The sequence below is a fragment of the Triticum aestivum genome, chromosome 2D, assembly GCF_018294505.1.
Source record: "Triticum aestivum cultivar Chinese Spring chromosome 2D, IWGSC CS RefSeq v2.1, whole genome shotgun sequence".
Classification (NCBI taxonomy): domain Eukaryota; kingdom Viridiplantae; phylum Streptophyta; class Magnoliopsida; order Poales; family Poaceae; genus Triticum; species Triticum aestivum.
Window position 1 is genome coordinate 460,830,508 of NC_057799.1, and position 13,618 is coordinate 460,844,125.

Sequence of the window (13,618 nt, forward strand, 5' to 3'; positions counted from 1 at the left end):
AAAAAAAAATCAGAATTATCTGCTCAACTCAACAACCATTTCGTCCTCATCCATCTGAGTTCACAAAAGAACGCCTCTGGGAGCGTCTACAGCCGCAGCAGCGGTCAAATCCGGCGCCCCTATACACCCATTGGCGAACGTGTCTGGATGTGTCCACGACCAATGATCGGACAATCCTTAAATTTTCTTGTTTACATTCATGTACTCCTTTCAGTTTTTTAGTCTGCATATAAGTTTTGTCCAAAATCAAAACATCCCTACTTTGACCAGACTTGTAGAAAAACGTATCAACATTCACAATGCCAAATAGATATTATTAGATTCATTACGAAATGTAGTTTCATGGAATATATATTCCGTATTGTAGATGTTGATAATTTTAAATATATTTTTGTCAAACTTTGTAAAGTTTCACTTGATCCAAGGATGCGGAGTTTCTGCACCCGAGCTCAAATGAGCTCGGGTGAACAGTAAAATCAAAACTAAATAAAAAAATTCAAAAAAATCCAATTTATTTTTGGGAGAAACATTGACAAAAGTTCTAAGTGCTTGCAAAAATTCGTCATGAAATCACATTCCTAGAAGGTATGGCAAAAAAAACAGTACTCTGAAAAAGCTACTTTCAAAAGCATTTTGAAGCACTGAATTTGTTTTTTTTGCCACGCCTTACAGGAATGTGATTTCATGATGAATTTTTGCAGGCACTTAGAACTTTTGTCAATGTTTTTCTAAAAAAAAATGGATTTTTTTGATTTTTTTTCGATTTTACTGTTCACCGAGCTCAAATGAGCTCGGGAGCAGAAAGGCACTTTCGTTGATCCAAATCTAATATGCGGAGTAAAAAGGACAGGAGGGGGTACCTTATATCCGCTACTCTATATCTATACTTCTATACTTTTTACTATTATTAAAGGGAGGTGATATTCTTGGTTTGGTCCTGCTTCATTTGGTCTCGCTTCAATTAATTTCACGTACGCTATTTGGTTTCGTTACTTGTCATCCGTTTTAGCCCAACCGAGGAAGCCCACCTAGCGGCACACTGTGGCCGAGGTGCAGAGAACTGGCAAAAATATAAAATTGTAGATGGGAGGGTTCGATCTCATAACCTGCCAACCGGCCACACACAGTTTGTTCCACTGGCCCAGCCAGAGATATGAGAGGATAATTTTCTCTCTCATTGCAACGCACAAGTCTTTTTGCTAGCCCATACTAAAGCTTGCAACATGAATACAACTATATAGATCATCAAACAACATAAAAACAGACATAGAAATGCACATTCCAATCACCCAAAGATCCCAACGGATCTCCAAAAGATCGTCACGGTTCACATAATCCACGTAAACAACGAACAAGTTTAAACTAGATTACTAAATACTTGAAATTAAATACGGAGACGACAGAGCTTCACCACTTCGGCCCTTTGCCTTTCCGGCGGCAGCGTTGTTGTAGGCGTCCACGACAGGAGCTGGGTCGTCGGAGCTGTCGGCGGAAGATGAGAGGACGATATAGCCTTCATCCTCCGGAAAACGCTATCCTGCTTCCGCTTGATCTTGCACACCCGCGTCGTCTCCGCCGCCTCACGCACGAACTGCTCCATGATCAGCCGGAGCGTCTTCGCGTTCTTCCTCCGGAGCCGGCGGACGTCAGTCCCTGCCATAGTAAGTGACTGGTGGCAGACCCACACGAAGAGCAACTCCTTCTCGTCGAGCACCACCGACAATCTGTGATCGAGAGGATTGAGCGACCGTCTCGGACATAGCCGCCATCTCCCTTGCCCTCTGCATGTCGTTTAACTAGATACACCACTGTTGGGTAACAACAACGTTTAATGCATCATGGATATCGTGGGTGTCCCCAGGCACAGCCGACTGCCAGTGATGACTGACTGCTGGTACTTATTCATCGGGAGGGGTGTAGAATCCGAGTGTAGGCACTTAGCCCGTTGGTGAGGAAACCCCTGGCCAGTTGATATCTTGGGTTGTAACCTCGATGGGCTTAGTGAGTAAGCCCAAGCCCATTGTATTTTGGGCCATATCCTTGATGGGCCTGGGCCATAAGTATTTGTGGGCTTACCCCGTAGGTATTTGATGTCTACTACGCAACTTTATTCTTGTAGACACGTGTTGGGCCTCCAAGCGCAGAGTTTTGTAGGACAGTAGCAATTTTTCCTCAAGTGGATGACATAAGGTTTATCAATCCGTGGGAGGCGTAGAATGAAGATAGTCTCTCTCAAACGACTCTGCAACCAAATACAAGAAATCTCTTGTGTCCCCAACACACCCGATACAATGGCAAATTGTATAGGTGCACTAGTTCGGCGAAGAGATGGTGATAAAAGTGTAATACTGATGGTAGAAATATATTTTTATAATCTTAATAAATAAAAACAGCAAGGTAGCAAATAGTAAACGGACACAAAAACGGTATTGCAATGCTTGAAAATGAGGCCTAGGGTCCGTACTTTCGCTAGTGCAATCTCTCAACAATGCTAATATAATTGGATCATATAACCATCCCTCAAAGTGCGATGAAGAATCACTCCAAAGTTCCTATCTAGCGGAGAATATAAGAATAAATTGTTTGTAGGGTACGAAACCACATGAAAGCTATTCTTTCCGTTCGATCTATTCAAGAGTTCGTACTAAAATAACATAAAGCTATTCTTTCCATTCGATCTATCCTAGAGTTCGTACTAAAATAACACCAAAGCAAATTCATATTCATAGTACTCAATCCAACACAAAGAACTTCAAAGAGTGCCCCAAGATTTCTACCAGAGAAACAAAGACAAGAACGTGCATCAACCCCTATGCATAGATTACCCCAATGTCACCTCGGGAATCCGCGAGTTGAGTGCAAAAACATATATCAAGTGAATCAATACGATACCCCATTGTCACCACGAGTATTCAATTGCAAGACATATATCAAGTGTTCTGAAATCCATAAAAGTATTCAATCCGATAACAACAAAATCTCAAAGGGAAAACTCAATTCATCACAACAAGATAGAGAGCAAAAAAACACCATATGATCCGAATATATTAACAAAGCCCGCGATACATCAAGATCGTGACATCTCAAGAACACAAGAGAGAGAGAGATTAAACACATAGCTACTGGTACAAACCCTCAGCCCCGAGGGTGGACTACTCCCTCCTCATCATGGTGGCCTCCAGAATGATGAAGATGGCCACCAGAGATAATCCCCCCTCTGGCAGGGTGCCGGAAAGGGTCTAGATTGGTTTTCGGTGGCTACAGAGCCTTGCAGCGGCGAAACTTCTGATCTAGGTCTACCCCGAAGGGTTTTGGAATATTTGTGATTTATAGGGTGAAGAGAGGGTGCGGGAGGCCACCGAGGTGGGCACAACCCACCTAGGCGCGCCCTGGTGGGTTGTGCCCCCCTCGGGGCACCCCCAGGTGCTTCTCTGGCCCATCCTGGGTGTTCTGGTCCATAAAAAATCTCCAAAAAGTTTCGCGGTGTTTGGACTCCATTTGAAATTGATTTCCTGCGACGTAAAAAACAAGCAAAAAACAGCAATTGGCACTGGGCACTGGGTCAATAGGTTAGTCCCAAAAAATGATATAAAGTTGCAATAAAATGATTGTAAAACATCCAAGAATGATAATGTAATGGCATGGATACTTCATAAATTATAGATATGTTGGAGACGTATCAGCATCCCCAAGCTTAATTCCTACTCGTCCTCGAGTAGGTAAATGATAAAAAAGAAATAATTTATGAAGTGTGAATGCTAGCAAAGTGCACAAGTTTGATCAATGAAAATTTCAATCACTTTTCCCTAGCATCATAACAACAATTATTTCTTATAAAACTTCTCATGTTATAGTAGCAACCAATTCACATGTTAAGGTCCAAACAATGAACTCTCTTGAAACTCAACAACCTATGTTCTCAGACACCAAGCAATTGCAATTCAACGTATTCAAAAGAGTCTAAGTAAGAGCTCCACATACTCAACCATCATATAGTCTTCTACGATTGCTAACACTCACCGCGTACACATGAGCAAAACATTTCAACCGGACACATAGAAAGAGAGGGGCTTATTGTTTTGCCTCCCAACGTATTTGTTGGGGATCGTAGCAGAATTTTAAAATTTCCTACGCATCACCAAGATCCATCTACGGAGTATACTAGCAACGAGGGGAAAGGAGTGCATGTACATACCCTTGTAGATCGCGAGCGGAAGCGTTCCAATTAACGGGGTTGATGGAGTCGTACTCGCCGTGATCCAAATCACCGATGTCCGAGTGCCGAACGGACGGCACCTCCGCGTTCAACACACATACGGAGCAGCGACGTCTCCTCCTTCTTGATCCAGCAAGGGGGAAGGAGAGGTTGATGGAGATCCAGCAGCACGACGGCGTGGTGGTGGAGGTAGCGGGATCCCGGCAGGGCTTCGCCAAGCACAAGCGGGACGGAGAGGTGTTGCAGGGGGAGAGGGAGGCGCCAGGGGCTATGGTATTGCTGCCCTCCCTCCCCCTTTATATAGCCCCCCTGGGAGGGGGGGGGGCGCCGGCCAAGAACCCATCTATGGGGGGGGCGGCGGCCAAGGGGGGGGGGAAACTTCCCCCCAAGTCAAGTGGGGCGCCCCCCACCCTAGGGTTTCCAACCCTAGGCGCAGGGGGAGGCCCATGGGGGGCGCCCCAGCCCACTAAGGGCTGGTTCCCTTCCCACTTCAGCCCATGGGGCCCTCCGGGATAGGTGGCCCCACCGGGGGGACCCCCGGGACCCTTCCGGTGGTCCCGGTACAATACCGATAACCCCCGAAACTTTCCCGGTGGCCGAAACTGGACTTCCTATATATAATTCTTCACCTCCGGACCATTTTGGAACTCCTCATGACGTCCGGGATCTCATCCGGGACTCCGAACAACTTTCGGGTTTCCGCATACTCATATCTCTACAACCCTAGCGTCACCGAACCTTAAGTGTGTAGACCCTATGGGTTTGGGAGACATGCACACATGACCGAGACGCCTCTCCGGTCAATAACCAACAGCGGGATCTGGATACCCATGTTGGCTCCCACATGTTCCACGATGATCTCATCGGATGAACCACGATGTCGAGGATTCAATCAATCCCGTATACAATTCCCTTTGTCAATCGGTATGTTACTTGCCCGAGATTCGATCGTCGGTATCCCAATACCTTGTTCAATCTCGTTACCGGCAAGTCTCTTTACTCGTACCGCAATGCATGATCCCATGACTAACTCCTTAGTCACATTGAGCTCATTATGATGATGCATTACCGAGTGGGCCCAGAGATACCTCTCCGTCATACGGAGTGACAAATCCCAGTCTCGATCCGTGCCAACCCAACAGACACTTTCGGAGATACCCGTAGTGTACCTTTATAGTCACCCAGTTACGTTGTGACGTTTGGCACACCCAAAGTACTCCTACGGTATCCGGGAGTTGCACGATCTCATGGTCTAAGGAGAAGATACTTGACATTGGAAAAGCTCTAGCAAACGAACTACACGATCTTTGAGCTATGCTTAGGATTAGGTCTTGTCCATCACATCATTCTCCTAATGACGTGATCCCGTTATCAATGACATCCAATGTCCATAGTCAGGAAACCATGACTATCTGTTGATCAACGAGCTAGTCAACTAGAGGCTTACTTGGGACACGTTGTGGTCTATGTATTCACACATGCATTACGATTTCCGGATAACACAATTATAGCATGAACAAGACAATTACCATGAACAAAGAAATATAATAATAACCATTTATTATTGCCTCTAGGGCATATTTCCAACAGTCTCCCACTTGCACTAGAGTCAATAATCTAGTTACATTGTGATGAATTGAACACCCATTGCGTCCTCGTGTTGATCATGTTTTGCTCTAGGGAGAGGTTTAGTCAACGGATCTGCTACATTCAGGTCCGTATGTACTTTACAAATATCTATGTCTCCATTTTGAACACTTTCACGAATGGAGTTGAAGCGACGCTTGATACGCCTGGTCTTCCTGTGAAACCTGGGCTCCTTCGCAAGGGCAATAGCTCCAGTGTTGTCACAGAAGAGAGTCATCGGGCCCGACGCATTGGGAATCACCCCTAGGTCGGTAATGAACTCCTTCATCCAGACTGCTTCCTGTGCTGCCTCCGAGGCTGCCATGTACTCTGCTTCACATGTAGATCCCGCCACGACGCTTTGCTTGCAACTGCACCAGCTTACCGCACCTCCATTCAAAATATACACGTATCCAGTTTGTGACTTCGAGTCATCCAGACCTGTGTCGAAGCTAGCGTCGACGTAACCCTTTACGACGAGCTCTTCGTCACCTCCATAAACGAGAAACATATCCTTAGTCCTCTTCAGGTACTTCAGGATATTCTTGACCGCTGTCCAGTGTTCCATGCCGGGATTACTTTGGGACCTTCCTACCAAACTTATGGCAAGGTTTACATCAGGTCTGGTACACAGCATGGCATACATAATAGACCCTATGGCCGAGGCATAGGGGATGACACTCATCTTTTCTCTATCTTCTGCCGTGGTCGGGCATTGAGCCGTGCTCAATTGCACACCTTGCAATACAGGCAAGAACCCCTTCTTGGACTGATCCATATTGAACTTCTTCAATATCTTGTCAAGGTACGTACTCTGTGAAAGACCAATGAGGCGTCTTGATCTATCTCTATAGATCTTGATGCCTAATATATAAGCAGCTTCTCCAAGGTCCTTCATTGAAAAACACTTATTCAAATAGGCCTTTATACTTTCCAAGAATTCTATATCATTTCCCATCAATAGTATGTCATCCACATACAATAAGAGAAATGCTACAGAGCTCCCACTCACTTTCTTGTAAACACAGGCTTCTCCATAAGTCTGTGTAAAGCCAAACGCTTTGATCATCTCATCAAAGCGAATGTTCCAACTCCGAGATGCTTGCACCAGCCCATAGATTGAGCGCTGGAGCTTGCATACTTTGTTAGCATTCTTAGGATCGACAAAACCTTCCGGCTGCATCATATACAATTCTTCCTTAAGGAAGCCGTTAAGGAATGCCGTTTTGACGTCCATCTGCCATATCTCATAATCATAGTATGCGGCAATTGCTAACATGATTCGGACGGACTTCAGCTTCGCTACGGGTGAGAAAGTCTCATCGTAGTCAACCCCTTGAACTTGTCGATAACCCTTAGCGACAAGTCGAGCCTTATAGATTGTCACATTACCATCCGCGTCTGTCTTCTTCTTAAAGATCCATTTATTTTCTATGGCTCGCCGATCATCGGGCAAGTCAGTCAAAGTCCATACTTCGTTTTCATACATGGATCTTATCTCGGATTTCATGGCTTCTAGCCATTTGTCGGAATCCGGGCCCGCCATCGCTTCTTCATAGTTCGAAGGTTCACCGTTGTCTAACAACATGATTTCCAGGACAGGGTTGCCGTACCACTCTGGTGCGGAATGTGTCCTTGTGGACCTACAAAGTTCAGCAGTAACTTGATCCGAATGATCATGATCATCATCATTAACTTCCTCCCCAGTCGGTGTAGGCACCACAGGAACATCTTCCCGCGCTGCGCTACTTTCCGGTTCGGAAGGGGTGACTATCACCGCATCAAGTTCCACTTTCCTCCCACTTAATTCTTTCGAGAGAAACTCTTTCTCCAGAAAGGACCCGTTCTTGGCAACGAAGATCTTGCCTTCGGATCTGAGGTAGAAGGTATACCCAATAGTTTCCTTAGGGTATCCTATGAAGACGCATTTCTCCGACTTGGGTTCGAGCTTTTCAGGTTGAAGTTTCTTGACATAAGCATTGCATCCCCAAACTTTTAGAAACGACAGCTTAGGTTTCTTCCCAAACCATAATTCATACGGTGTCGTCTCAACGGATTTCGACGGAGCCCTATTTAAAGTGAATGCGGCAGTCTCTAAAGCATAGCCCCAAAATGAGAGCGGTAAATCGGTAAGAGACATCATAGATCGCACCATATCCAATAGAGTGCGATTACGACGTTCGGACACACCATTTCGCTGAGGTGTTCCAGGCGGCGTGAGTTGTGAAACGATTCCACATTTCCTTAAGTGCGCACCAAATTTGTGACTTAAATATTCTCCACCACGATCTGATCGTAAGAATTTTATTTTCCTGTCACGTTGATTCTCAACCTCACTCTGAAATTCCTTGAACTTTTCAAAGGTTTCAGACTTGTGTTTCATTAGGTAGACATACCCATATCTACTTAAGTCATCAGTGAGAGTGAGAACATAACGATATCCTCCGCGAGCCTCAACACTCATTGGACCGCACACATCGGTATGTATAATTTCCAATAAGTTGGTTGCTCGCTCCATTGTTCCGGAGAACGGAGTCTTGGTCATCTTACCCATGAGGCATGGTTCGCACGTGTCAAATGATTCGTAATCAAGAGACTCCAAAAGTCCATCTGCATGGAGCTTCTTCATGCGCTTGACACTAATGTGACCAAGGCGGCAGTGCCACAAGTATGTGGGACTATCGTTATCAACTTTACATCTTTTGGTCTTCACACTATGAATATGTGTAACATCACGTTCGAGATTCATCAAGAATAAACCATTGACTAGCGGGGCATGACCATAAAATATATCTCTCATATAAATAGAACAACCATTATTCTCGGATTTAAATGAGTAGCCATCTTGAATTAAACGAGATCTAGATACAATGTTCATGCTTAAAGCTGGCACTAAATAACAATTATTGAGGTTTAAAACTAATCCCGTAGGTAGATGCAGAGGTAGCGTGCCGACGGCGATCACATCGACCTTGGAACCATTCCCGACGCGCATCGTCACCTCGTCCTTTTCCAGTCTCCGTTTATTCTGCAGTTCCTGTTTTGAGTTACAAATATGAGCAACCACACCGGTATCAAATACCCAGGAGCTACTATGAGTACTGGTAAGGTACACATCAATTACATGTATATCACATATACCTTTGGTGTTGCCGGCCTTCTTGTCCGCTAAGTATTTGGGGCAGTTCCGCTTCCAGTGACCACTTCCCTTGCAATAAAAGCACTCAGTCTCAGGCTTGGGTCCATTCCTTGGCTTCTTCCCAGTAACTGGCTTACCGGGCGCGGCAACTCCCTTGCCGTCCTTCTTGAAGTTCTTCTTGCCCTTGCCCTTCTTGAACTTAGTGGTTTTATTCACCATCAACACTTGATGTTCTTTTCTGATCTCCACCTCCGCTGATTTCAGCACGAATATACCTCAGGAATGGTTTTTTTCATCCCCTGCATATTGAAGTTCATCACAAAGCTCTTGTAGCTTGGTGGAAGCGACTGAAGGATTCTGTCAATGACCGCGTCATCTGGGAGATTAACTCCCAGCTGAGACAAGCGGTTGTGTAACCTAGACATTCCGAGTATGTGCTCACTAACAGAACTATTTTCTTCCATTTTACAGCTGAAGAACTTGTCGGAGACTTCATATCTCTCGACCCGGGCATGAGCTTGGAAAACCATTTTCAGCTCTTCGAACATCTCATATGCTCCATGTTTCTCAAAACGCTTTTGGAGACCCGGTTCTAAGCTGTAAAGCATGCCGCACTGAACGAGGGAGTAATCATCAGCACGTGATTGCCAAGCGTTCATAACGTCTTGGTTCTCTGGGATTGGTGCTTCACCTAGCGGTGCTTCTAGGACATAATCTTTCTTGGCAGCTATGAGGATGATCCTCAGGTTCCGGACCCAGTCCGTATAGTTGTTGCCATCATCTTTCAGCTTGGTTTTCTCTAGGAACGCGTTGAAGTTGAGGACAACGTGGGCCATTTGATCTACAAGACATATTGTAAATATTTTAGACTAAGTTCATGATAATTAAGTTCATCTAATCAAATTACTCAATGAACTCCCACTCAGATAGACATCCCTCTAGTCATCTAAGTGAAACATGATCCGAGTTAACTAGGCCGTGTCCGATCATCACGTGAGACGGACTAGTCAAGATCGGTGAACATCTCCATGTTGATCGTATCTTCTATACGACTCATGCTCAACCTTTCGGTCCTCCGTGTTCCGAGGCCATGTCTGTACATGCTAGGCTCGTCAAGTCAACCTAAGTGTATTGCGTGTGTCTCAAGGCCATGTCTGTATATGCTAGGCTCGTTAACACCCGTTGTATGCGAACGTTAGAATGTATCACACCCGATCATCACGTGGTGCTTCGAAACAACGAACCTTCGCAACGGTGCACAGTTAGGGGGAACACTTTCTTGAAATTATCAGAAGGGATCATCTTACTTACTACCGTCGTTCTAAGCAAATAAGATGCAAAACATGATAAACATCACATGCAATCAAATAGTGACATGATATGGCCAATATCATTTTGCTCCTTTGATCTCCATCTTCGGGGCGCCATGATCATCTTTGTCACCGGCATGACACCATGATCTCCATCATCATGATCTCCATCATCGTGTCTTCATGAAGTTGTCACGCCAACGATTACTTCTACTTCTATGGCTAACGCGTTTAGCAATAAAGTAAAGTAATTTACATGGCGTTATTCAATGACACACAGGTCATACAAAATAATAAAGACAACTCCTATGGCTCCTGCCGGTTGTCATACTCATCGACATGCAAGTCGTGATTCCTATTACGAGAATATGATCAATCTCATACATCACATATATCATTCATCACATCTTCTGGCCATATCACATCACATAGCACATGCTGCAAAAACAAGTTAGACGTCCTCTAATTGTTGTTGCAAGTTTTTACGTGGCTTGTATAGGTTTCTAGCAAGAACGTTTCTTACCTACGTAAAACCACAACGTGATATGCCAATTTCCGTTTACCCTTCATAAGGACCCTTTTCATCGAATCCGTTTCGACTAAAGTGGGAGAGACAGACACCCGCTAGCCACCTTATGCAACTAGTGCATGTCAGTCGGTGGAACCTGTCTCACGTAAGCGTACGTGTAAGGTCGGTCCGGGCCGCTTCATCCCACAATACCGCCGAAACAAGATAAGACTAGTAGCGGCAAGAAGAATTGGCAACATCTACGCCCACAACAAGTTTGTGTTCTACTCGTGCATAGTAACTACGCATAGGCCTGGCTCATGATGCCACTGTTGGGGATCGTAGCAGAATTTTAAAATTTCCTACGCATCACCAAGATCCATCTATGGAGTATACTAGCAACGAGGGGAAAGGAGTGCATCTACATACCCTTGTAGATCGCGAGCGGAAGCGTTCCAATGAACGGGGTTGATGGAGTCGTACTCGCCGTGATCCAAATCACCGATGACCGAGTGCCGAACGGATGGCACCTCCGCGTTCAACACATGTACGGAGCAGCGACGTCTCCTCCTTCTTGATCCAGCAAGGGGGAAGGAGAGGTTGATGGAGATCCAGCAGCACGACAGCGTGGTGGTGGAGGTAGCGGGATCCCGGCAGGGCTTCGCCAAGCACAAGCGGGACGGAGAGGTGTTGCAGGGGGAGAGGGAGGCACCAGGGGCTGTGGTATTGCTGCCCTCCCCCTTTATATAGGCCCCCTGGGAGGGGGGCGCCGGCCAAGAACCCATCTATGGGGGGGCGGCGGCCAACGGGGGGGAAACTTCCCCCCCAAGTCAAGTGGGGCGCCCCCCACCCTAGGGTTTCCAACCCTAGGCGCAGGGGGAGGCCCATGGGGGGCGCCCCAGCCCACTAAGGGCTGGTTCCCTTCCCACTTCAGCCCATGGGGCCCTCCGGGATAGGTGGCCCCACCCGGTGGACCCCCGGGACCCTTCCGGTGGTCCCGGTACAATACCGATAACCCCCGAAACTTTCCCGGTGGCCGAAACTGGACTTCCTATATATAATTCTTCACCTCCGGACCATTTTGGAACTCCTCATGACGTCCGGGATCTCATCCGGGACTCCGAACAACTTTCGGGTTTCCGCATACTCATATCTCTACAACCCTAGCGTCACCGAACCTTAAGTGTGTAGACCCTACGGGTTTGGGAGACATGCACACATGACCGAGACGCCTCTCCGGTCAATAACCAACAGCAGGATCTGGATACCCATGTTGGCTCCCACATGTTCCACGATGATCTCATCGGATGAACCACGATGTCGAGGATTCAATCAATCCCGTATACAATTCCCTTTGTCAATCGGTATGTTACTTGCCCGAGATTCGATCGTCGGTATCCCAATACCTTGTTCAATCTCGTTACCGGCAAGTCTCTTTACTCGTACCGCAATGCATGATCCCATGACTAACTCCTTAGTCACATTGAGCTCATTATGATGATGCATTACCGAGTGGGCCCAGAGATACCTCTCCGTCATACGGAGTGACAAATCCCAGTCTCGATCCGTGCCAACCCAACAGACACTTTCGGAGATACCCGTAGTGTACCTTTATAGTCACCCAGTTACGTTGTGACGTTTGGCACACCCAAAGTACTCCTACGGTATCCGGGAGTTGCACGATCTCATGGTCTAAGGAGAAGATACTTGACATTGGAAAAGCTCTAGCAAACGAACTACACGATCTTTGAGCTATGCTTAGGATTAGGTCTTGTCCATCACATCATTCTCCTAATGACGTGATCCCGTTATCAATGACATCCAATGTCCATAGTCAGGAAACCATGACTATCTGTTGATCAATGAGCTAGTCAACTAGAGGCTTACTAGGGACACGTTGTGGTCTATGTATTCACACATGCATTACGATTTCCGGATAACACAATTATAGCATGAACAATAGACAATTACCATGAACAAAGAAATATAATAATAACCATTTATTATTGCCTCTAGGGCATATTTCCAACAGTATTCACCTCAAGGGTGATGTCAACAATAATAACTCATGCTACCCATATTCAACTGGACATATGTGCCTAGTGAAGGAAATATGCCCTAGAGCAATAATAAAGTTATTATTTATTTCCTTATATCATGATAAATGTTTATTATTCATGCTAGAATTGTATTAACCGGAAACATGATACATGTGTGAATACATAGACAAACAGAGTGTCACTAGTATGCCTCTGCTTGACTAGCTCGTTGATCAAAGATGGTTATGTTTCCTAGCCATAGACATGAGTTGTCATTTGATTAAACGGGATCACATCATTAGGAGAATGATGTGATTGACTTGACCCATTCCGTTAGCTTAGCACTTGATCGTTTAGTATGTTGCTATTGCTTTCTTCATGACTTATACATGTTCCTATGACTATGAGATTATGCAACTCCCGTTTACCGGAGGAACACTTTGTGTGCTACCAAACGTCACAACGTAACTGGGTGATTATAAAGGTGCTCTACAGGTGTCTCCGAAGGTACTTGTTGAGTTGGCGTATTTCGAGATTAGGATTTGTCACTCCGATTGTCGGAGAGGTATCTCTGGGCCCACTCGGTAATACACATCACTATAAGTTTTGCAAGGATTGTAACTAATGAGTTAGTTGCGGGATGATGTATTACATAACGAGTAAAGAGACTTGCCAGTAACGAGATTGAACTAGGTATTGAGATACCGACGATCGAATCTCGGGCAAGTAACATACCGATGACAAAGGGAACAACTTATGTTGTTATGCGGTTTGACCGAT